Genomic DNA, 27,269 nt, shown 5'->3' with positions numbered 1-27,269 from the left:
CTAGTAAAAAACTGAAGAGGAAAAAAAGGGCTATGGCGGGTAATTAAAAAAAGATGGGCTAAAACGGGTAAATATTTTTCCATAATTGGCATACAGTGTTAAATTCCCTTTTTAGAACCTGTATATGCTTCAGGCATTTAAAATTCTTCAAGAATTTTCATATAAATTTTGTCAAGTGACAATATCCATTATATTTAAATGCGTGACATTTTCTGTTGTCTGGACTACAGGTCCAATAAACTTGGAACTTACCAAAATGTGTCATTTCACTTGGTAATAATGTCTATGTTAGCATGCGTTATAACATAGAATTCAGATCTTCACAATCTTTTACAATATTGCGCTATATTGTACCAAAGATATCGTCGACGATATATCATTTGTATCGGTTCGCAATGTGACATAACTTATTGAGATCTCATCACTTTCATTATTTTAGGTATCTAAACCTCTCATGAGGTTTCATGAGGTGTATGTCATATGCTCTTCAAGAGCACATTGCCTCCTTATTATAATCGTTTGCTCCTCTCCCTTTTCGAGGATTATTTCATTTGGAAACGATTGATCTAACACGCTTCATGCATGTTGTAGAATCTGTCGTTCAGGTACATTAATTTTGGTCAACAAATGCTTCTAGCACTTGAATTATCTTTGAATGAGAATCATACTAACGACAATTGGCAACATATTTCATAACTGCTTATTCCTCCCCCTTATGTTAGAAAAACTAACATATATCCCATCTTCTTTGGGGGAATCCATCTTTGGGCATCATGGTAGATTAATTAATCATATACCACACATAAAAAACGGTTAGATGGAAATATCTGGTTCCTAAACCTGAACCAACTGTGAGGGGAGAATTTATTATAATTTATTGGTCTGAAGCATATAAGTGATGTTGTATACTATATATCATATCCCAGATCAGTACATGAAGCTTTGTTTTCATAAGCAATGGTTTAACTATCTAGTGGAGGCATTTAAAGCCAAACTAGCTAGGATATAAACCAACATTATCAAGATGAATTATCTTCATTACATAATCTGAAAATTGTGCTCTTAAATCAATTATTTTGAGCAAGTAACTTTGCATATGTTATATTGAAAATAAACGCACATGTGACCGTCTTATCGATACATCTATTTAAGACATCACATAACAGGTGAATGGGCCAATATTCACCTTTTATATTTTTCTAGAATTTGGGGAATCCAACCCCAACATTAGCTAGTATAATCAACTTATCATGAGAACAAACAATAAATATAAATTCTTGAAGAATCTTCTAGCTTTTTAATATATGTCAAATACTCAATCTGCACATCATGTTTGAATCGGGATAGCCAAACCGCTCATGCCGACTAATAAAATTATTTATACTAGTAAACTTCAAGTTTACCATGCCATGTGCTATTTCTTTTAGTAAACTTCTGGTTTACTATGACATGATTTGTTTTTTGTACCAGTAAACTTCTGATTTACCGTAACAGGTGAATTCATCATGCTTATATTTGTGTAGTACAATTTGGAGAATAAAGAGGGTAACCATTCACATACATATTTCTTACCAATTATGATTTTGAAAATATTTAATCCTCCAATCATTTGTAGCTTCAATATGATAGCCATTTACTTTAGTAAACTTCGGTTTTACTATAACTTGTATTTCTATCATAACAACTTTGTATATTACGATATATGATGAATGTCATAATAATAAAAAAAACCCTTTGGGAGCTTTCAATTTTTTTCCACGATCAGATATTGTTTGGACACTACTGGCGTCATGATCCTTATATACAAACAATTAGGCCCCTCTGGACCTTCATTAATTTTGTACTACCAAATATTGCTTAGATACTTTTGGTATCATGAAAGCAAATTTAGACACTATTGGTGTCATGAAAATAAACAATAACCAAATGAAGATTTAAAACAATTGTGAATTTAGAAATAACGAAAGGTAAACATTAAATTCTGAACTTCAGCATTTCAAACATCTCTTTCAAGGAGATTCACCATTAACATCTGAATATTTTGTATCTTAGGTGCGACCACATAATTATTACATCCTTGATCAAGAAAAATATTTGAATTTGTTATTTCCTTCGGGAAAAATAATAACAACTAATCATATTATATTAATGTGTTTATAACATAAAATATTCTACAATACATAATAAAAGTATTTAATAATTCAACGTATGACAAGAACGTGCAGGAATGACCTTCATACCACCAATAACATTTATATCCTTTGTTATTTTATCTCTTCAGGAGTTGTGTTGTGGTATTTCTTCATTCACTTCAGGGAATGAAACTTGATCATTTCGACGAGCTTCATACATAATTTTCAATAGCTCATTATTTCTTTCAATCACAAGAAAATACCGCTTCAATATATGTTTCAAACCTTTTTCTGCTTTAGGAGTAAAGTTTTAGCGTTTTACTACTTCGCGAGTAGATTTCAAAGTCTTACTATTTCAGGAGTAGATTTCAAAATATGTACTTCTTCAGGAGTAAATTTCAAAGTTTTACTACTTCGCGAGTAGATTTTAGAGTTCTACTATTTTGAGAGTAGAATTCAGAGTCGTACGACTTCAGGAGTAGAGCTCAAAGTTTTCTACTTTGGGAGTAAAGCTTAGAATATTCAAAATGTTTCTTCTCAATTATTGTACCTCTTCTGGAGGTGAGTCGGGATATATTCACAATCAAGAAACACGTTTGATTTATAATCTTTACTATATAAAGTCACATTTACTTTAGGAAATAGATTTGTACCTATAACATTTATCAAAAGTTCTCATTCTTCAGGAATGAAAATAGTTGGGCGTGTCTTAAGCATATAAAATTGTGATAAGTTAGAATCTCTTTTATGATATATAATATAGAGAATTTTTCTCTAACATGTGTTCCAGAATAATCATAATAAATACGAGAAAATATTATCACTTATAGTGATTAACGAAGACATGAAATATACTTCCGGTGATTGTACACATATCCTTAAAACTATGTTGGAGTTCAAAAAGAGTTATTATTATTGCTATCCACTCCGTAATTTATCACTGGGATAGTCATGGTAAAAATAACCATCAAAATAGTTACTGCTTGCATACTACTCCCTCTGGATAAAAAAAAGAGTCCACTTAGCCATTTGCTCACCCCTTAAGAAAATACTAACTCCTAGATAAAAATAGGTAATTTGATTAAACTACCCCTAATTAAATAGGCATTGAGATTTGATCATATAACACTTAATAGGGGCAAATATGGAAAAACAAGGTTAATTCTTTCTTGATTTGCTAAGTGGACTCTTTTTTTGATCCACGAAAAAAAGGCTAAGTGGACTTTTTTTTGATCCGGAGGGAGTAATATGTATATATAGTAACTTACCAAGTTTTGATAAGAACACTAAGAGCCTATTTGGATTGGGTAATTTTAGGTGCTTTTAAGCCAAAATAGCTTTTGAGCACTTTTGTAGTGTTGGTTAAAATAAAAAGTGTTTTTAATCGCTTCCGTTTTAGTCAAAAATAAGGAAAATAAGCCAAAAGCTATAAATTAGGATTCCTAAACTTATGACTTTTGGCTTATAAGCCATAAGTTATAAGCCCATCCAAACAGGCTCTAAATCAAGAGTAAGAAAAGGGCTCAAATTACATTACCTGTATAGTCCATTTCTATCTTTTGCCACATAAGATAACTTATTAGGAGCCACATACCTCATGAAGGATTAAAAACATACCTAATCACCTACAGTGAGCCGTTGCTGATTTCCGGCAACGGGTGGTACCGCCAGGCTTCCGAAGATGGTATTTAATTCTAAAGTCACAAATCCTAAATTTTCTTCAAAAGATAGACATCACAATAATAAATAATATTTATAACAAAAACTACTTATTTCTTTTTTGTCAATCTCGCCAATATCTTTTAGGGATTATTTTAAATTGAAAGTTAAAATAAGGATAAATAAGCTTTTAATTACTAGTATAACATTTTCGACTACTTTGAGCTTGAATCTGTGATAAGTGCATGCCTACATTTAACTAGGCAGGTCAATTCCACATTCATTCTCCTCAAATTAGGTTCACTCTCCAAAATCATGCCTTTGTCCAAAATCACTTTTCAAATTGGCAATAGATTACATGAACAATTAAGTTCATCATGCAAATGAAAACAGCCTCTTCATCCAAATCCAGAAATGAGACGTAGCTCTTTTATTTAATAACTAGTTTTAGCGTACGTGCGTTACACAAGTCAATAAATTAAAAATTCTATGTAAAAAAAATCAAATTATATGAAATAGCAACGGACATTAAACATGTAATTTTGAGTTATAATTTCCATTAATGATATTACCTATATTTTTCTTAGGACATTCAAGAAATGGATTTTTATTTGTATAATTAAATCTTTGTTTTGTCGAAATTCTTTGATTGTTTGAATTAATTAAATACTTTTAAGCATTAATATTAACTTACTCTTATTTTCAAAATATTTCATAATATAAATTAGTTACTCTTACATTATCATACCCCCTCTTTGTAGGCTATTTTTGCTATTTTCACAATTTGATTTATCACCTTTAGTGTTTGACATATGTAGTGCTCTTTTATTGCAATATAAATGGCAAAACGTTACACATGGGCTTTCCCAATTTTTCTAGATGGCCAGAAAATAAATCTTAAGAATTACTACTATCTTATTGACTATTGCATAGACATGGACGTTAATGATCTAAACTTCCGTATAAAGGTACAGTTTTTATGTAAACAAAGCTAACAATTTTTGAAGTTTTCACATCTTTTCATCCTATTCCTAACATACAATCGGATAAAATAGTATGGCATCTCTCCTATAAATTACATATACAAAATCCTGATTAGTCTTAAAGTCCTAATTATTAGGATTTTCTATGCATTTCAAATATAGGAAGACTTATTAATTATCAAAATTTTGAATAATTTTTAAGTTCTAAATATTAGGAAAAAACTAAATGAATATTTTATTTAGTGTGAAATATATTTTTAAATTATATTATGTGAACTGTTTTAAATTATTTTTTTACATCTAAGTTGTATAATAAGATACTATATTTTTATATTTTGTCATTTCCAAAAAATTGAATTATACTATTTTGCTAATTAGTCCATTTAAAAATTTAATTATTTGTTCTCAACATTAAAGAAGATTTATTTTTTATTGGCCCAAAATCTTAATATTAGTTCATCTCAAATTTTAAATATCTAATCTAATTTACTTGAACTCTATAGCGATATTTTTTGGTAATACACAATGATTTGTCTTTTCTTTTTTTCTTTAAGAAAAATTACGTAAATTCTCAATCAAAATAGAAGTGTGCCCCTATTTGGTTTGTTCAATGAACTGGTCAATCAGTAGGCCTCATATTTTCTCTTTTTGGTTATCCACACATTAAAAACTGGAAAAAAAAAACGAAAAATATCATGTTTGTTATATTTGTAATGTAATATGTAATAAGATATGGTTAATTCATGATATTCGTAGAGCGATAAAAACAACTCTGAAATGGCTCATGTTCAACAAATGGATTAATATTGAAAATGCCAATTTACTTGACTGGTAATGAGCATATGCGGGCCAAACATAATTATATAAGGACTTGGTTTATATAGAATAAAATTTTAGTCAATCCTAAAGTTTAGGATTTCTGACCGAAACGTAAAAGAATTTCAAAGTACTGAATAATTTCAAATATTAAATAATAATTTGAGAAAATAATAAATGACAATTTTGTCTATTGTAGAGTCTTTTAACGAAGGGCAAAGTTCAATTATATGAACCAATTTCAAGTAAAATTAAGGATAAACCTCAAAGTCACACAAAACTCAGAATAAATCACACAATTAGGTCAATGATTAAACCAAAAAAACACTTAAACCAATGGACTTAAATTGATGGTAAACGTATGTCAACAATAAATAAAAGAAACTCCAAAGAAGATACATATTACATAGAAAAGAAAATAGATGCAGACAGTGGTTAGAACACAGTGTGCCTATTAAAATCCGTAAAAAGTCATTTGCTCTTGTGAGTATCTGTATACTAAAGGGAAAAAAGAGAGGCAAAAACCAAAATTTTAGTATCGCCAAATTTAAATTGACGGTAAACATATGTTAACAACAGATTAAAAAACTCCAAAAAAAAAGATACATATTAAAAGAATTTACGCGCGTACCTTATTTGACAACAAACACTATAGGGAAAAAAGTTGAACTTAGACACAAACTTCATCGTTAGTCTGTCGCTAAATCATCGCTTAATAGGATTAGTAACAAATTTACTATTTAACTTTCTGTCAAAAATCATATTTATTTAGCAGTGAGATAACTTAATGTATAAAAAAATAATAACAATTCATTTAGAATATATTTTTTGTTTTCTGCCATTTCATCCTTTTACATTTGCATTGTAGCAATTTGACATTTAACATTATACCATAATCGATTTTGGTTTATTTCTAATTTCTTTCACCATTTGGATTTTTCTTATTTAACAAATTTATATACTTAAGAAATTTTTCAATAACACTAAAAATTTACTAATTTGAAAAACAATAAAATTGGATTCTTTTGCTAATTAGTTAATTCAAAATTTTAATTATTTGTTTGCAATACCAAAGGAAATAACTTATTTTGTACTAATTCAAATTCTCGATATTAGTTCATCCTAAATTTCAAATAATTATAATTTTATTCCATAATAATTTTATATGAACTTTCCTAATTTAATTCTTTTAAAAATATTTTCACTTTTTTACTTTCTCTTGCAAAAGTGTTATTCCATTTTATGGGGAAGTTTCTGTTTTAATTTAATTAAAAAAAGAATACATAAACATGAGGAAACATACCTCCGAAATCTACAAGGAAGGGAAAGTGGCGAAATTTTCTATATAGATGGAAAGAAAAAAAATTTTTAATCTTAAAAGGCAGGAAAAGAAGTCGTAGATTTTGGGGGGGAAATAATATCTATTTCTAATATCTTAAAAATAATAATTACATGACTATTTATCACATCACTCTTTTCTTCTAACTTTAACCAATACATATCCTAAAACATTCTCTAGTTACAAAATAAAAATAAAAAGAACATTGTGTTAAGAAATATTTTAATAAAAGAGTAAAAAAGTTACTGTATGATGTATTTTAGTGATCTAATAGAGAACTGAATAACTGGAAAACAAAAAAATGGAGAACTCAATATGATTTAATAGCTTCTATATCGCAAACGATGATAAAATCACTGAAGTTCAACTTTTTTGCAAATATACATTTGGAAAATTGCATGTCTTTGTCAAATTTAGCTATTTGTTCAAATAAGAAGATGATTTATTTAAGGTAAAAATTTAATTATTTATAAAATTTTACATAATTCAAGTAAGGAAGGATTAAATAACCAAGTCTTAGTTAATTTAAAAGATTTCTTTGTTTCGTCTGCAATTTGAAATCAGAATTCACAACCTAACCTAAATAAGAAAAAATTAAAGTATAGTGAACCACGAAAGAGATCCAAAAATAAAACTGTCAATTTAAAAGGTACTATGCTGCACATATTGTTGGTATGAAAATAACCATATACTCATTAAAAGAAAAAAGATAATGTGTAAGACACAAATCTAACCTATTAAAATCTGTCAAAAGTCATTCGCTCTCGTGAGAATATGTATCCTACAAAAGGAAAAAGAAAAGAAACTCAAAGCCACACAAACCACATATTAAAATCCCACAATTAGTACAGAGTTAAAACCAAAAAACACTTAAAACAATGAACTTAAATTGACGGTAAATGTATGCCATCAACAAATATTAACCATATACTCATTAAAAGACAAAAGATACTGCATACTCATAAAGACACAAATTTAACATTCATTAATTGTTGTAAATCAAATTATTAAACATTGAATAGAATGAATCAAATATAGAACGATAATATTGGCCAAAAACGTAAGAACAGAGAGAAAAGAGGAGGCAGGAGAAACCTACCGTGCACATGAAGGCAATTACGGATTGTAGGTGTTAGGGTTTTTATAAATAAGTATTAGGTTATTTAGAAGATCTCAAATTCAATTACGTATTTATGGAAATTCCATTATCAATTGATTTCAAATTCTTTAAAAAGTCCTAAAGAGTTTTGGTGTATAAAATTATACTTATTTAATATTAAAAAAATAGTAAAACGTATTTATCGAAATTCCATTATCAATTGATTTCAAACTCTTTAAAAAGTCCTAAATAGTTTTGGTGTATAAAATTATACTTATTTAATATTAAAAAAATAGTAAAACGTATTTATCGAAATTCCATTATCAATTGATTTCAAACTCTTTAAAAAGTCCTAAATAGTTTTGGTGTATAAAATTATACTTATTTAATATTAAAAAAATAGTAAATGACGATTTTGTCTATTGTATAGTCTTTTAATGAAGGGCAAAAAGTTCAATTAACATTTCTAAGGCCCTTCACACTTTTAATATAATATAAATTAGTAAAAAAAAATTCAAATTTAAATTTCATTCTCTTTTAACTTTTATGGAGGAAAACAAAATTTATTTAAATTTTTCAAGCATGTGCATGCATCAAAAAGTATTTTTGGTTTCGCTCCAAAAATGGTAAGAAAGAGAATAAAATTCAAATTTGAAATCATATTTTTTTTTTCTTGAAAGGGTTAATTTACTGGACAGGGACAAGTATGGTTTGTTATTATGCGCGAGTTTGAACATTTTCGACAAACTTCTTTGGAACAAATAACACTACTCTCTCATATTGGTTGCTTAACGACTTTCGCATCTACTTATTATATTTGTTACTCCCTATAATTCAAAATGTGTATTTTTAATATATTTTTTTATACAAAATAAATAATACTAAAAGAGGTTTACTTTTTTAAAATTTACACTAAGAAAATTTGAGGAAAATAAAAGAATAATATTATTAAATGACCATTTTATTAGTGTAGTAACTTACTCCCACGTGTGCCTTAGAAGAGTTAATTACTTACACCAATGAAGGTCATTTGACAACATTAACTATTGCTCTCCAGACTTTTCTTAAAAGTGAAAATAAGCTTGAGATGTCAAAAATATTCATGGTAAGGCCATCTCCAACCTTGCACTATTTTTTGCACCAATTACTATTTTGGTGTAAAAAATGATGTTTTAAAGCTCCAACCTTACACTATTTTTTACACTATTTTGATGCATGAATAATGTTGCAACAAATTTTGTGCAACACTATTCATTGCACCATTACTATTCATTAATAATTTATTATTTTTTTATTATATAACACTTTTAATTTAACATATTATAAATTTTAATTTTTACATTTAGATTCCTAATATACCTATTCATCTACACCATTACTATTCATTAATATTTTTTTATTATATAACACTTTTAATTTAACATATTATAAATTTTAATTTATAATTTTAGATTCCTAATATACCTAATGATTTTTTATGTAATATCTTATAATAATAATTTTACATCTTAATTTTGGAGTGTAAGTTTTATAAATTAATTTTCATATATATTATTTTATATAAAATTGTAAGTTAATTTTATTATAAGTTATAATTGTATTAAAAAATATAACCATTACAAAAATGAAAAGTGCAAATATAAAATATAATATATTGTTAATAAATAACACAATGTTCAATAACATAATAATTTCGAATATATAACACAATTATAACATAATGTTCAATAACAACACAATGATCAATAACATAACAATGTTCAATACATTAAACAACATAATAATTTAGAAAATTATAACAATAATTTAATACTCTGGTAGGTCATTTCCAGATCCACCAATATCATTAAAATGTTAAGTGTACGGGGCAGAGGATGGTTGTGGTTGTGACTGTTGAAATTGTTAAACTTCTTTTATACATTATTCGTTTTTGTTCTTGTCAAATAAATTCACGAATATTTGAATCACCAATAGAATTTAAATTTGACAATAAAATTTTATTTTCTTCTTTAAATTCTTTTAGTTTCAAAGCTCTATCTTTCATCTCCAAATCTCGCTGCCTGTCTGCACCTAACTTTGCCAACAACTCAACAAGCCGATTATTTTCTGATTGGACCATTTACATAGCAGATGAAAAACCTTCTTCGATTTTTCTCTTCAATTTTGCTTTCTTCACCCCAATAGGTCGTTGTGATGACGTGGAATCACCTGCAACATACTCATTCAAATTTAGTGAAAATGATGATAAGTTAGGAGATGATACTAGAGGTAAATCAGGAGTAAGAGTCTCAGACTCCAATGATATATAAGAAAAGCCTTGCTTTCAAACTTTTTTATCTTTAAACTTCTCAAAATCCTTCATCATATCCCACATGATCAAATTTAAAACTTTTTTTATAGTTCGAATCTTGCATAAGTAAACATTTTGCTTGATTAATCTGCAATATTTTTAAAAAAAATTGAAGAAAAACTGTAAGTAAATATATACACATAAAGTATAAAAATTTACCAAATAAATACTCACAAAAGAAAATAATATAATATAAAAGAGAGAAGAATATAAAAGGAATATTCTTTTTTGTTGCAAAAAATGATGCAATGGGTTGAAAATTAATTTGCACCATTTTGGTGTTTGCATCATTTTAGTGCAAAAAATGGTGCAATGGGTTGGAGATGCCTAAGTTGGGTAACTTAGAAAATAGTCAATTCACAACTTTTCTAGACTTTTGAAAAAAATCATTTATTTTAGATAATTTTTTTTCTAAAATTCCACTTATTTTTGGACTGAAGGGAGACTTTGTGAGACACCCTAAAAATCCACAGAATGCAGTAACTTTTTACGGTTCAATTGATAATTATTTCTTTTTTGTCAATCTCGCCAATATCTTTTCAGGGATTATCTCAGACCTACAAATTCAAATACATTGACCAAATTAAGTTAATCATGCCAATATAAAACAACTGAAACCTCTTCATCCAAAATCCAAAAATAAAACATAGTGCCAATTAAATCACCTAGATTAATTATTAAGTAAAGTCACTTGGCAACAACAAAAGACCAAAAAAATAAGACACTAATTAAAAAAAGAAATTGGTAGCAATTAGCAACAAGATAAATGTAGCAGGAGACAGGTAGCAAGATGCAATTAAAAGTGCACCACGCTGTTTAATACTGGCAATTTAATTTATGCTTCGGAAACTTGAACATCCCTCACTTTTGAAAAGAGAGTTCACCATAAGAAGCAACACTTTTTTAATAGTAACCAAAAAAAAAAAAAAACAGCAAGCAAAAGGGATTTCAAAAGGTTCTGAAAAATAAATTTTGATCTTTTTTCTATGATAAATTTCAGATTAACATGTAACAATCCAACAACTTGGCAAACTGACAGAGAATCAGTTCACTATAAATAAAACTAGTTGGCATTGACTTTAATCTATGCTTCCCTTGACACGTCCATTGAATATTAGTAAATCAATGCACGCAACGCCTCGTTAAGCAATTTGACAAATTTTCATAAACCTAAATTTCCAACTTTCCAGTCACAAGTATAATAAGATAAAAATGAAAAAACGAATTAAAAAAGAAAAGAAAAAGAGAACAGCTACCTTAGTTGGCTCGAGGATTTTCAGAGTATTGCCCTATTTGAAACTATAGCTTTGCATCGCTTAAATAAAGTAGAACAGCTTAGGATGAAACCCTAGTTATCATGAAATGTCTGGGCCTTGGGCTATATGTTGTCAAAATGGGGCAGGTTAAAACTGGCCCAAATAACTATCTACAAACTCAGTTGACCAAAATGGTCCAAACAATGTATAATTTCAGTAAAATTTTCAGGGCAATTGGCGCGAATGTTCCTCTTTTGGGCTGGTCTTTATATTTTGGCCCTCAAAATGGTGGTCTTTAACTATTGCCCTTCCGAGCAAAAACACCATAATAAAAAGACTTTATTATCCCTAACCGTTACATATAAAAGCCTAAGAGAAACCTACCTTTGTTCGAATCCTTCTTTCATATCATTAACCCAACCTTCATTCCCAATTTTTCAAATTGTTCAAATCGTTGTTTTAAGCCAGATTTCTCCATTGATTTTGCTGCTATAACATCAGTAAAGGTATATAGCGTAATTCAACTCAATTTAATGATTTTATTGAGTTTAGATTTCTTAATATTTGAAAAGAAAAAAAATCATCTTCTATGACTTGATTATTAGGAAACAACTGATATACAGTTGAGATTGCACATTGCGCATGATAAATTTACTCAGCAAAATATAATTGATCGTGAATTGGCTGATAAATTTACTCAGCAAAATAAAATAAATACAGTTGAGATTCCACATTGGTTGATTTATTGCTTTGTTCTGATTTTAATTAGTTTATACGTTCATCGATTTAAACTTGAATTAAGGGAAACTCTGAACAACTTTTGAACAAGTATGCTGGACGAGGCAAAAATTCAATTTATTAAAGAGTAAAGTATGTCGTTAGAGGCAAAGTTCATTATCATAAGCAAAACAAAAAGTACTTATGCCGGAGGAGGCAAAAGTTCAATTTACAAAAGAGTAGAGTATGCCGTTACAGACAAAGTTCTGAACAAGTATGCTGGAGAAGACAAAAGTTCTGGTTAGAAGTCAATAAAGTAAACTTCTACAAAACTAAAGTAACTTAAACTTCATTAATATACATGTCCACAAAACATAAAATCCTAACTTCATAAGTACGAAGCTACCATCATCAGTTCTAAGTTCATGTGTACCCATTCCAAATTGCCCCATCGTCAATTTGACCATTGTGCTAGAATAGCCTCTGCCTTATAAATCGTAATTCTCTTCGTAGATCATCATTTTCTCTACTTAGAGCACCGTAAAGAGCCCTCAGAAAATCTATGTCTCTTTTGATATCAGCAATTTCTTGAGTAATTTGCAGATTTGCAATATTAGGATGGATTTGGTTATGAAGATGAGCATGTTCATGTGCTTGCTCATGGCCACCATTAGCATGTACAATATGTTGATTTTGGTTCATTTTGTATGTGATTATATTTGGTTTTCAGAATGTAAAGTATTTTTTTCCTTCTTCCAAAAGTTGTGTTGGTTTATATAGAAGGATAAATTAGTCCATTTTAAATTGGAATAACTGTTGCAGAGATTTGATTTCAATTGGATGAGGATAGAGGAGGTTTTTCAGTTTCTTTTTTTAAAAAAAAAAAAAAAAACCAAAAACAGTTACTGCATTTTTGAATTAGCGTAACACAATTATTGAGAAAAACACAGGCAGTTTTTTCAGTTTCCACTTCATCTTTTTTTTTTTTTTTTTAAAAAACAAAACAATTAATACATTTTGAATTGGAAATAACTGTTGCACCTATTAGGATTATTTGGAAGAAGAGTCAGTTTTTTGTTATCGTTTTTGTTTTTAGTAAAAACAGTTACTCTGTTTTTGAAGTATGCCGGGAGGGGCAGAACTTCTGTTTACAAAATGGTAGGTTATGCCGTTTGAAGCATACGTCATGACTTTACATACAAAGTCTGCTGGGAAGGGCAGAACTTAAATTTTCAAAAAGAACAACTTAAATACATTGCATTTTAATTTTTTCTCAAATGCATCTCTCTTTATGTACGAAGTTCAACAAAAAATGGCACCAAGCTGCATCTACATAGCCTTCAACGGCAAATGAGGCGCCGCCTACAATTATGTCAATCATGAAACCAAGCTAATACTTGTCAACGATGGTGTAACTTTTCAACAATTCACTCGACAGATATTTGAGGGGCATACACAAGATACTCAGCACAAAGAGGCCAACATATGGTTTGACACTAGTGAGAAAACATCTAAAGGGATGCGTGTAACAAACAACATTGATCCTTACACTTGCTTGTACCTGCTCAACAACAATGAAAACTTCAGAAATTTTCGTTTCATAGTAGAGTTCAATACAATTGATGCGGAGCACAACCCATTACAAAAACATTATAATGACTTTGTGCAAATAACAGAAGGATAAACCATAGAAGAAATTGACAGACAACTCTGCATTGCTTATGAAGAAGACACGTCTGAAGTTGGCTTGGATGACGAACAACACAACCCTATTGGATAGAACCTTGGGATTCCACACAGGGGCGGATCTATGTAGTGGCGTGGGAGTGCCACGCCACCCCCACCGCTCGGTTGAAACTATGTATATGGATGTATATATCTGTAAGATATACTATAAATCACAATCGCGCCACCCAGAATAACAATTGATGCCGTGGTGCCAATGGTTCGGCGCTTGGTTTTCCTCCCCAGGGGTGCCAGTTCGAACACCTGAAGCTACATTAATTTTTGTTGCTTTTTTTTTCTTCCTTTGTTCTCTCCCAGTAATTTGGTAATATACTTAACAAATTAACAAGTCTTTATTTATCTTCTCTGGACTCGTACCATTTCTCTTCCTATTTATTTTAAGTATAAAATATCAACAAGACAATAAATAATTTTCTTCTTCCAAAAAATTCTTTCTCTTCTCCCAAATCTTCTCCTCTCTCTTCAACAAAATTTTAATAATTTTTTCCCTGCTGCTCTCTTCCGTTGTTGTTTAGTATCTTTAACTTTACATGTTATTTTATTTAAATGGTTTGACAAAATGCAAAGAAAATAGTATGTTGAGTCTTGGTTCATGTCCATGATGATTTAAAAAAGAAATTTTCTTTATGTTATAGTAAAAATTATGCTTGTAAGCTTGAGTTGATGTACCTATAAGAGCGTAATTTTTCTACTGTATCTAATATTTGGAATAATTTGTTTATGTAAAACAAAAAAGACAAATAATCCGAACCGCAATCCAAAGTTGATCAAACCGATCAAATGTGTACTCTATTAATTGGCCTGTGTAAATTGCACTACGTCTACATTTACAGTAGAGTGGCACCCATAACCTCTAAATTCTGGATCCGCCTCTTATTCCATATGACCAGAGTGAGATAGTAACTCCCAACCAGACACTTGAGCAACCACAATGGCAATAACCAAACATTGAACAACTTGTAAACAATGACCAACACCCTTCTAAGCATCCAATTCTAATGAATATTGTATCACTTACTCTGAGCATGACAATTGAAGAAACACAAATACAATCATCCAACAAAAGAAAGACACTAAAGAGGAAGAGGATACAAAATGAAACACCAATTTTGACACCTAGTGCATCCATTAATCAAATAGAAATGGTATTTTATTCAAAGACAAAGATGTCGTGAAAAAATGCATGAATAACATTGCGATTACACGTCATTAAAATTACAAGGTAGAAAAACAACGGTATTACATCAGATGTGTTGACTCAAACTGCATTGGCTTTTCCATAGTTCAAGGTTCAAAGGATCAGAACTTTTCAAACTAGTTAACTTTGAAAAGAGACATAGTTGTTCAATAAATTTCATTACCTCTGACATGAGGAATGCAACATCAAAAGTCATAGCGGAGTACATTACAGACCTAGTACGCTATACACAACAAGAGATAACACCCAAATTTGTGATTGAAGAAATGAGAAGCAGATATGGGTTGTACATTGGTTACCACAAAGCATGGCGTTCCCTCCAACACGCTTATGATGTCATAAGAGGAAGCCCAGAAAATAACTACAGACTTCTACCGCAATATCTTCACATAATGAAATTAAGAAATCCTGGAACAGTTTCTAATATCAAATGGACCCCTGACAATAAGTTTAAGTATGCTTTTTTCGCTTATGGAGCATCGATTGAGGGTTGGAAACACTATAGACCAGTAATGATGGTGGATGCAACCTTCTTGAAATCAAAATACTGTGGTGTCCTCATCATAGCAGTAGAAAAGGATGGCAAAAACAACATATTCCCTCTCGCATTTGGAATTGCAGACTTCTGAGAATAATGAATCCTACAGGTGGTTCTTCAGACACGTGAAAAAAGTGTTTGGCACGCACAAAGACCTATCAATTCTTTCTGATCGCCACGCATCAATTGCAACTGCAATCAAAGAACTGTATTTAGATACCCAGCATGAAATATGCATCTGTTACACCCCGGAAATTTTCCGTTAGCATGTGGAAAATAGGATAATAAGGATAAAATATGTGTGTGGCATTTTGAAGGCAAGTAATAAGGTCCCGTAGATTGGTATCGAGGAGTTGAACAACTTTTACGAAGGTTCCATAAGGATCGGAAATGAGACCAAGTCAAGAAAATAAGCTTCAGTGAACTGGGAGTATACGGTCCATTATACGGACCGTAAAAGTGTTTTACAGTCCATTATACGGACCGTAGAAGTGTCACAGAAGAGGCTGGCTGAAGGGTGAGTTTTACGGTGTACTATACGGACCGTATAACGGTTTGACGGTCCGTAAAATGAATCGTCAAAGTGTCACAGAATGAGGTTGAAAGAAGGTCGATTTTACGGTGAATTATACGAATCGTATAACGATTATACGGCCCGTCAAATGGATCGTCAAATGGTTACAGAAAGGGGTGATCTCTGGGTCCATTTTACGGCCAGTTATACGGACCGTATAAATTTATACGGACCGTATAACGAACCGTATAATGACATCGGGACTGAAGTTGAATTTTATAAAATATGATCCAAGTCTCATTTTCTTCATTCCCACTTTCTACTACACGATCCTCTCTCTCTCTAGAATATTCTACACTCTCCCAAACCAAGAACACAAGTAGAAATCTAAGATCAAATTCATCAATTCACCATAACCTAGTGCAAGAACACATCAAAAGGGATTATTTGAGTCAAGAAATTCCTAGAAGGAGGACCTAGGGTTTTGTTGGAGCGAAGCATTTCAACTCAAGGGTTGTTCAATCACCATCCAAGGTATGTTTCATGACCTTATTAAGTTATTTAAGTGTTAGAAACATAGGAAAAGCTTGAATTGTAGGAAGACATAGAAAAATGGGTGAATAGTGCCACCATTGAGTGATGATGGAATTGAATCATATAAGTTGAAGTGTTAAGGTTATGAATATGATAGAAATGATGATTTTACCATGAAATAAGTATTAAAGGTGTGAAAACACGATGATAAGCTAGGTAGGAAATTATGGAAAAATTGGAGGAAAATGGTGAAATGTGATGAGTCGATATGAATGATGGTTGTTGGTGGTAATGTTGTGGGTATTATTGTGAATGTTGGGAATTGATATAGACGATGGGAAAAGTAGAATAAACAAAGGAAGTGCTGCCCAATTTTCTTTAGAAAATAGCGACGCGTTCTTATAGCCCACTAACTAACGATAATTCGAATTCCCTTATGAAGGTAACGACGCGATATTTCAGAAGAGCAAGTGAACGGTATTCTAGCTAAGCGACCAAGGTATGTGAGGCTAGTCCCTTTCTTCAAATGGCATGAATCCCATAGCATAAAATCCCCTTCTTTCCATGAGCTAATAGATATGATATGATAATGCTAAAGCGATGATTATGTCCTCATTGTCTACACTCACCTCATGTACTAATTCCTTCGAGGTGAGGCAGAATGTCAGAAATTGCTCCATAAAGAGATCGGGGGATCACGACCTTACGTCACCCCGGTAGAGTACAAATGATCATGAGCTCACGCATGTATTATGATAAGATAAGCATGTTTTAAAAGTATATGATGATAAGTATTTTATGTTAAGCATGTCATGATTGCATTTACACCGCGCCTAGTTGGCCGGGCAGACACCGCTTCGGCGGGCGGCTACACGGATACACTATGACCCTCTCGGGCATGGGCAGACACCACTAGTGGGCGGCATGAGATGGTACCCCGGACGCGGGAGGCCTGGACGCGGGCTTATATTATTGGTGATCACACTGTTCCGACATGGACGGGCAGCTTGCATGATATGTATACATGATATGATAAAGAGTATGAGTAAGACAACATGCATCATCCTTCCTATGATTATGATTCAGCTTCACATGTTCACTTTGATGTTCATTAGGTTGTTATTGTTTCTCTCTTCATTATTTATGCCTCTTATACTCAGTACAATGTTCGTACTGACGTCCTTTTCTTTGGACGCTGTGTTCATGCCCACAGGTAGACAGGGAGACGAGCTAGATCCAGAGCCATAGGGGAAGTCAGCTGTGGAGAGCACTCTATTGTTCGGAGGTGCTTGTGATTTCTTTTGTGTATACGTACATATATCTATATCCATTTTGGGGCATGACGGAGTCTTGTTCCGTCCATTGTATAGCACGTCAGTAGAGGCTCGTAGATGCGCAGTGTGGGTTAGATGGTTCCACAAGATATTACTATATGTATATACTATCTTGATAGCCGTATGGCAAATGTATGTAAAGCAAGTATGTTTCTTGTAAAGTATGATTTTCACATGTTTCGTCTATAAATTCTGAAAGAAGTATTTAATGAGTAATTGAGTATTAAGAAGAGCGGTGCTCGGTGGTTAGCCTCGGGTACCCGTCGCGGCCCCTAGCCGGGTCGTGACAAAAGTGGTATCAGAGCAGTTCAGTCCTAGGAAGTGTCTATGAGCCGTGTCCAGTAGAGTCTTGTTTATGGTGTGTAGCGCGCCGCATCAATAAACAGGAGGCTACATGGCATTTAGGAAAATGACCATCTTTCTTTTCAGAGATCGTGCGATAGAGCCGTGTGTAGGATTTTATTCTCTTCTAAAAGTGTGTTATGATTTCAGAATGCCGCCAAAGGGGAAAGCTACAACTGCCCAGAAGGGCAAAGCTACGACACAGAAACGAGCAGAAAGAGAGCCTCCGGCGAATGTGGAAGAGGGTGAATCCCAAAATGAGGCACTGCCTAATGTAGAAGGGCAAGGAGGAGCCTCGGCTCCGGTTCCTCCACCAGTTGCTTTGGGTTAACAAGTGACCGAGGAAATACACTTATTGACTCAGTTGGTTGCCGCCCAGGCACAACAACAAAGTGCGGGCCCGAGTGATCGTTCAGCTAGTACAAAAGCCCGTGATTTCATGACTCTAAATCCCCCGGAGTTCTTTGGGTCTAAGCCGGATGAAGACCCGCAAAACTTTATTGATGATATGATGAGAACCCTAAAGATTATTCATGCTTCCGAGACAGAATCCGTAGAGTTGGCTTCTTATAGACTCCACGATGTGGCGGTGCTATGGTATAACAACTGGATGGCATCAAGGGGAGAAAATGCACCCCCTCCGGTTTGGCAAGAATTTGCGGATGCTTTTGTTCGTCATTACTTGCCACCCGAGACTCGCCGAGCTAGAGCAGACAGGTTCCTGAATTTGAAACAAGGGAACATGAGTGCCCGAGAGTATAGTATACAATTCAATTCTCTGGCTAGGTATGCTCCGAGTATAGTAGCTGATATGGGCGATCATGTGCACAGATTCGTGAGTGGTTTGGGGCCACATTTGTTCAGAGAATGCTTGACGGCCTCTTTGCAAGATGGGATGGATATTTCCCGAATACAGGCCCCTGCACAGAATCTTGAGGAACGACGACAATTACAGAGAAGTGATTATGACAGTGACAGGAGACAAGGAAAAAGGGCTAGATTGATGGGAGCAAGTAGCGAATATAGAGGGGGGTCGAGGCAGATGCATTCTAGGCACTTAGGTCAGTCAGCGACCAGTGCCCCTTCTAGGTTCCCAGATAGGAGGGTTGATCGTTCTTTTCAGCCAGGACAGGGCCAGAGTTCGAGAGCCTCAGATTCCCAGTTCAGGGGAGATTTCAGTCAGCGGAGACCTCCAGTACCGCGGTGCAGTCAGTGCGGTAAATTGCATTCTGGGCAGTGTCTTCAGGGTTCAGATGCATGTTACGCCTGCGGGCAGGTTGGTCACCTTATGAGAGATTGTCCTTCCGCGAGAGGCAGAGCGGGGACTCAGCCCACAGGTTCAGCAGTGGGTTCTTCTTCAGCACGCCCGACAGCACAGACTTCTTAGACTACAGCAGGTAGAGGCAGAGGTAGAGGGGGAGTATCCACTTCAGGTGCTGTTCAGCCCCGCGTATATGCTTTAGCCGGGCGACAGGATCTTGAGTCCTCCCCAAATGTTGTCACAGGTACATTGACTATATTTTCCCGTGACGTGTATGCCTTGATTGATCCAGGCTCTACTTTCTCTTATATTACTCCATATGTTGTTGGTTGCATTAGGGCGAGGCCTGAGTCAATTAAGCCCTTTGAGGTACTTACTCCGGTTAGTGAACCCGTGATAGCAAAACAAGTATACAAAAATTGTGTCGTTGTTATGTGTGACCGCCAGACTAGAGCCGATTTGATTGAGTTAGAAATGGTCGATTTCGATGTAATTATGGGTATGGACTGGTTGGCGTCATGCTATGCTAATGTTGATTGCTGGACGAAAGTGGTCCGATTCCAATTTCCGGGAGAACCCGTACTTGAATGGAAAGGTAACACTGCATCCCCAAAGGGTAGGTTTATTTCCTACCTTAAGGCGAGGAAGATGATAGCAAAGGGTTACATTTCTCATCTAGTTCGAGTTCATGATATCGAGGCAGAGCCGCCAACTTTTCAAACAGTTCCGGTGGTAAACGAATTTCCAGACGTATTCCCAGATGAACTCCCAGGTCTTCCTCCAGAAAGGGAGATTGATTTCGCTATCGATGTATTACCTGACACCGAGCCTATTTCTATTCCTCCGTACCGAATGGCACCAGCAGAGTTGAAGGAATTAAAGGTACAGTTAAAGGATCTACTCGAGAAAGGGTTTATAAGGTCTAGTTCATCGCCATGGGGAGCACCAGTCTTGTTCGTAAAGAAGAAAGATGGATCTCTGCGAATGTGTATCGACTACAGGCAATTGAATAAGGTGACAGTAAAGAATAGATACCCTCTTCCCAGAATTGATGATTTGTTTGATCAATTGCAAGGCGCTAAATGGTTCTCCAAGATAGATTTGCGATCGGGTTATCATCAGGTGAGAATCAGGGAAGCAGATATCCCCAAGACTGCCTTCAGGACGAGATATGGCCATTATGAGTTCCGAGTAATGTCGTTCGGGTTAACGAATGCCCCGGCAGTGTTCATGAACTTGATGAATAATGTGTTCAGACCATTTTTAGATCTCTTCATGATAGTATTCATCGATGACATCTTGGTATATTCTCGCACAGAATCAGAACATGCAGATCATTTAAGGATTATCCTTGGCGTTCTCCGAGCCCGAGAATTATATGCAAAGTTCTCAAAGTGAGAGTTTTGGCTTAAATCTGTGGCATTTTTAGGCCATATTATTTCAGGTGATGGCATCCGAGTCGACACTCAAAAAATTGAGGCTGTGAAGACTTGGCCAAGGCCTACGACACCGACAGAAGTTCGTAGTTTCCTGGGTTTGGCAGGATACTATAGGAGATTCGTAGAGGGGTTTTCCTCCATTTCAACTCCCTTGACGAAGTTAACTCAAAAGTCGGCAAAATTTCAATGGAACGACGCTTGTGAGCACAGTTTCCAAGAATTGAAAGGCAGGTTGACTTCCGCCCCAGTGTTAACACTTCCCGAAGGACCAGATGGCTATGTGGTATATTGTGATGCTTCCGGCATGGGATTAGGATGTGTATTAATGCAGCATGGCAAGGTTATTGCATATGCCTCGAGACAACTGCGTAAACATGAACATAATTACCCAACTCATGATCTTGAATTGGCTGCAGTTATTCATGCTTTGAAAATATGGAGGCATTACTTGTATGGAGTGCACGTCGATATATATACGGATCACAAGAGTCTCCAACACATCTTTAAGCAGAAGGAGTTGAATCTGCGACAGAGACGGTGGTTAGAATTGTTGAAGGACTATGATGTAAATATCCTGTATCACCCCGGAAAAGCAAATGTGGTAGCCGACGCGCTTAGCCGTCGATCAATGGGTAGTTTATGTGGAATTCCCTCAGACAAGGAAGAAATGGTCCGTGAGCTTTATCGATTAGCCAAACTTGGAGTGCGTGCAATTGATTCGAGTAAAGCAAGTATCAGCATTAATGACCCCACATTTTCATCTTTAAATGCAGAAGTGAAGGAACGGCAACATGAAGATTCTCAACTAAGCCGTTACCGAGACCTATCTTGTGAGAAGGAAAAGTCTCCATTTGAAGTTTCCATGGATGGAGTTCTACGATATCAAGGCAGGCTATGTGTGCCGGATGTGGCAAATTTGCGCCAACGGATCTTAGAGGAAGCACATCATTCCCGGTATTCTATCCATCCAGGTGCAACTAAGATGTATCATGACCTCAAACTAATATACTGGTGGGATGGCATGAAGAGGGATGTAGCAGAATTTGTAGCGCAATGCCCAAATTGCCAGCAGGTAAAAGCAGAACATCAGAAGCCAGGAGGGTTGTTACAAGCCATGGAAATCCCTATGTGGAAATGGGAAACCATCAATATGGATTTTGTTGTAGGATTACCCCGTTCACGAGGGAAGTGTGATTCTATATGGGTGATCGTGGACAGGCTCACGAAATCAGCTCATTTCCTCCTAGTCAGAACTACGTACTCGGCGGAAGATTATGCCCGGTTATATCTAAAGGAAATTGTGCGACTCCATGGAGTTCCTTTAGCTATTATTACGGACAGAGGGGCACAGTTCACAACCAAGTTTTGGAAGTCGTTTCAAGAGGGCTTAGGTACCCAAGTCAAATTTAGTACGACATTTCACCCACAGACCGACGGGCAGGCCGAGCGTACAATTCAGACCCTGGAAGATATGCTACGAGCATGTGTGCTGGATTATGGTGGTAGTTGGGATGAGCATCTACCCCTCATTGGGTTTGCTTACAACAATAGCTACCATTCCGGTATTCAAATGGCTCCATATGAAGCTTTGTACGGAAGAAAATGCAGATCTCCAGTTGGCTGGTTTGAAATAGGAGAATCACAATTAATAGGTCCCGACCTGATTCAACAAGCGGTCGAAAAAGTCAAGATTATTCGAGATCGATTGCTAACAGCCCAAAGTCGCCAAAAGTCTTATGCAGACAATCGCCGACGAGACCTGGAATTTCAAATTGGTGATTGGGTGTTTTTGAAAGTGTCGCCGATGAAGGGAGTGATGAGATTTGGCAAGAAAGGGAAACTAAGTCCCAGGTATATCGGACCCTATGAAATCGTTCGTAAAGTGGGCCAAGTAGCTTATGAATTGAAATTGCCTTCGGAGCTTGAATCAGTTCATCCAGTATTTCATGTTTCGATGCTCCGCAAGTGTATTGGGGACCCCACAAGGATTGTTCCGGTAGAATATGTGCAAGTGATAGAAAAGCTAACATACGAAGAGGTACCGGTTGCTATTCTAGACAGACAAGTGAGAAGGCTTCGGAACAAAGAGGTAGCATCAGTCAAAGTTCTATGGCGGAACAATAATCGAGAAGAAATGACTTGGGAAGCGGAAGAAAAGATGAAGTCCAAGTACCCCTAATTGTTTCAAATCCCAGAAGAGACTAGACATGAAGCAACGACCAATTGAGGTATGTACGCTTTATTTCTATGATTTTGGTCGTGTGTGACCATAGATGTATTGATATTGTAATATAGCCATGTGGGGAAATGATATTATGGGTTGCTGTGACAGGTTAATAGTGCCATATTACAGAGGAAACTCTGGCGAAATTTCTGTAGAATCTTGAGAATTTAACATTCGAGGACGAATGTTCCAAAAGGGGGGAAGAATGTTACACCCCGGAAATTTTCCGTTAGCATGTGCAAAATAGGCTAATAAGGATAAAATATGTGTGTGGAATTTTGAAGGCAAGTAATAAGGTCCCGTAGATTGGTATCGAGGAGTTGAACAACTTTTACGAAGGTTCCATAAGGATCGGAAATGAGACCAAGTCAAGAAAATAAGCTTCAGTGAACTGGGAGTATACGGTCCATTATACGGACCGTAAAAGTGTTTTACGGTCCATTATACGGACCGTAGAAGTGTCACAGAAGAGGCTGGCTGAAGGGTGAGTTTTACGGTGTACTATACGGACCGTATAACGGTTTGCCGGTCCGTAAAATGAATCGTCAAAGTGTCACAGAATGAGGTTGAAAGAAGGTCGATTTTACGGTGAATTATACGAACCGTATAACGATTATACGGCCCGTAAAATGGATCGTCAAATGGTTACAGAAAGGGGTAATCTCTGGGTCCATTTTACGGCCAGTTATACGGACCGTATAAATTTATACGGACCATATAACGAACCGTATAATGACATCGGGACTGAAGTTGAATTTTATTAAATATGATCCAAGTCTCATTTTCTTCATTCCCACTTTCTACTACACGATCCTCTCTCTCTCTAGAATATTCTACACTCTCCCAAACCAAGAACACAAGTAGAAATCTAAGATCAAATTCATCAATTCACCATAACCTAGTGCAAGAACACATCAAAAGGGATTATTTGAGTCAAGAAATTCCTAGAAGGAGGACCTAGGGTTTTGTTGGAGCGAAGCATTTGAACTCAAGGGTTGTTCAATCACCATCCAAGGTATGTTTCATGACCTTATTAAGTTATTTAAGTGTTAGAAACATAGGAAAAGCTTGAATTGTAGGAAGACATAGAAAAATGGGTGAATAGTGCCACCATTGAGTGATGATGGAATTGAATCATATAAGTTGAAGTGTTAAGGTTATGAATATGATAGAAATGATGATTTTACCATGAAATAAGTATTAAAGGTGTGAAAACACGATGATAAGCTAGGTAGTAAATTATGGAAAAATTGGAGGAAAATGGTGAAATGTGATGAGTCGATATGAATGATGGTTGTTGGTGGTAATGTTGTGGGTATTATTGTGAATGTTGGGAATTGATATAGACGATGGGAAAAGTAGAATAAACAAAGGAAGTGCTGCCCAATTTTCTTTAGAAAATAGCGACGCGTTCTTATAGCCCACTAACTAACGATAATTCGAATTCCCTTATGAAGGTAACGACGCGATATTTCAGAAGAGCAAGTGAACGGTATTCTAGCTAAGCGACCAAGGTATGTGAGGCTAGTCCCTTTCTTCAAATGGCATGAATCCCATAGCATAAAATCCCCTTCTTTCCATGAGCTAATAGATATGATATGATAATGCTAAAGCGATGATTATGTCCTCATTGTCTACACTCACCTCATGTACTAATTCCTTCGAGGTGAGGCAGAATGTCAGAAATTGCTCCATAAAGAGATCGGGGGATCACGACCTTACGTCACCCCGGTAGAGTACAAATGATCATGAGCTCACGCATGTATTATGATAAGATAAGCATGTTTTAAAAGTATATGATGATAAGTATTTTATGTTAAGCATGTCATGATTGCATTTACACCGCGCCTAATTGGCCGGGCAGACACCGCTTCGGCGGGCGGCTACACGGATACACCATGACCCTCTCGGGCATGGGCAGACACCACTAGTGGGCGGCATGAGATGGTACCCCGGACACGGGAGGCCTGGACGCGGGCTTATATTATTGGTGATCACACCGCTCCGACATGGACGGGCAGCTTGCATGATATGTATACATGATATGATAAAGAGTATGAGTAAGACAGCATGCATCATCCTTCCTATGATTATGATTCAGCTTCACATGTTCACTTTGATGTTCATTAGGTTGTTATTGTTTCTCTCTTCATTATTTATGCCTCTTATACTCAGTACAATGTTCGTACTGACGTCCTTTTCTTTGGACGCTGTGTTCATGCCCACAGGTAGACAGGGAGACGAGCTAGATCCAGAGCCATAGGGGAAGTCAGCTGTGGAGAGCACTCCATTGTTCGGAGGTGCTTGTGATTTCTTTTGTGTATACGTACATATATCTATATCCATTTTGGGGCATGACGGAGTCTTGTTCCGTCCATTGTATAGCACGTCAGTAGAGGCTCGTAGATGCGCAGTGTGGGTTAGATGGTTCCACAAGATATTACTATATGTATATACTATCTTGATAGCCGTATGGCAAATGTATGTAAAGCAAGTATGTTTCTTGTAAAGTATGATTTTCACATGTTTCGTCTATAAATTCTGAAAGAAGTATTTAATGAGTAATTGAGTATTAAGAAGAGCGGTGCTCGGTGGTTAGCCCCGGGTACCCGTTGCGGCTCCTAGCCGGGTCGTGACAGCATCTACCACGTGGAGAAGAACTTTCAAAAATATTTCCCATCCGAAGCGATCCTATCACTATTCTACAATGCAACAACTACCTACAAACAAGTAGAGTTTCATACCTATATGTCACAAATACAACAAATCAGCCCAAAAGCTGCAGAATACATAGAAGAAGAACCACTGGAAAATGGGCACGTTCATTTCACACCAATAGGCGTTACAACATGCTCACAACAAACAATGTAGAGACAATGAATTATGTGTTCAGGAAAGTAAAGGAGCAAATAATGACATGTATTGATTACATAAAAAACAAGCTGCAAAATTGGTTTTACCAGAGAAGATTGGATGCAACAGGACCGTCCCATGACCTCACATGTTGGGCTGAAAAGATTCTGCTTGAAAAGATAAGTAGAGCCTTCACAATGAAAGTAAGTACATTTTATCAACACACTTCAATCTTAGTTTTGTGAGTAAGGCATAGTTTAAATTTAACCAGACACAAAACTTATGCTGGACAAAGGCACAACTATGACCCTATTTTTATACTTAGTTCTGTCAGAAGGGGCAGAGTTTTATTTTCACTAGACTGAAAGTATGCCGAAAAGGGCATAACTATGACACTGTTTTTATGCTTAATTCTGCCGGAAGGGGCAAAGCTTACTTTTTCACTACACTGATAGTACGCTGGACAAGACAATACTTTGAAAAACTCGCACATAATCTGAAAATTGCCACAAAAATATCACTCATTTATATTGTCAATTTCCACAGGTAGAAAACATAACTTCTGCCAAATTTGTTGTGAAAGATGAAGGATATCAATATAATGTAGACCTGAAGAATATGACTTATGACCGCTTGAAGTTCCAAATTGACGAGTTGCCGTGCAGACATGCCATAACAGTTATAGATAAAAGAAGTTTGCCAAAATCTACATACTGTACGGACTGGTTAAAAAAACAAGCCTGGCAAGAGACATATAAATGTGAAATACTATCAGTTGGCATTATTTTAATATCCATGATCTACATATTGTACGGACTGGTTCAAAAAACAAGCCTGGCAAGAGATATATAAATGTGAAATACTATCAGTTGGAAATGAAGACTCATGGATTATTTCACAAAACATCATGGATATTAAAATAATGCCGCCAGATG

The 27,269-nt window shown here is 34.9% G+C and overlaps 1 long non-coding RNA gene and 1 other non-coding gene across 2 annotated transcripts; both read right to left on the bottom strand.

Moving 5' to 3' along the window:
- Positions 1–9,703: 9,703 nt before the first annotated feature.
- LOC132640874 (uncharacterized) lies at positions 9,704–11,837 on the bottom strand. The gene is made up of 2 exons (XR_009582471.1): positions 11,635–11,837; positions 9,704–10,236 (listed from the first exon to the last, which is right to left on the bottom strand). It is a non-coding gene; the product is annotated as an uncharacterized LOC132640874 (long non-coding RNA).
- LOC132643126 (small nucleolar RNA snoR137) lies at positions 11,143–11,275 on the bottom strand. Its single transcript, XR_009583570.1, has one exon. It is a non-coding gene; the product is annotated as a small nucleolar RNA snoR137 (small nucleolar RNA).
- Positions 11,838–27,269: the final 15,432 nt, after the last annotated feature.

Source organism: Lycium barbarum, chromosome 5 (genome assembly GCF_019175385.1).
Source record: "Lycium barbarum isolate Lr01 chromosome 5, ASM1917538v2, whole genome shotgun sequence".
Taxonomy (NCBI): Eukaryota; Viridiplantae; Streptophyta; class Magnoliopsida; order Solanales; family Solanaceae; genus Lycium; species Lycium barbarum.
This window is presented reverse-complemented; position numbering and strand designations above follow the sequence as displayed.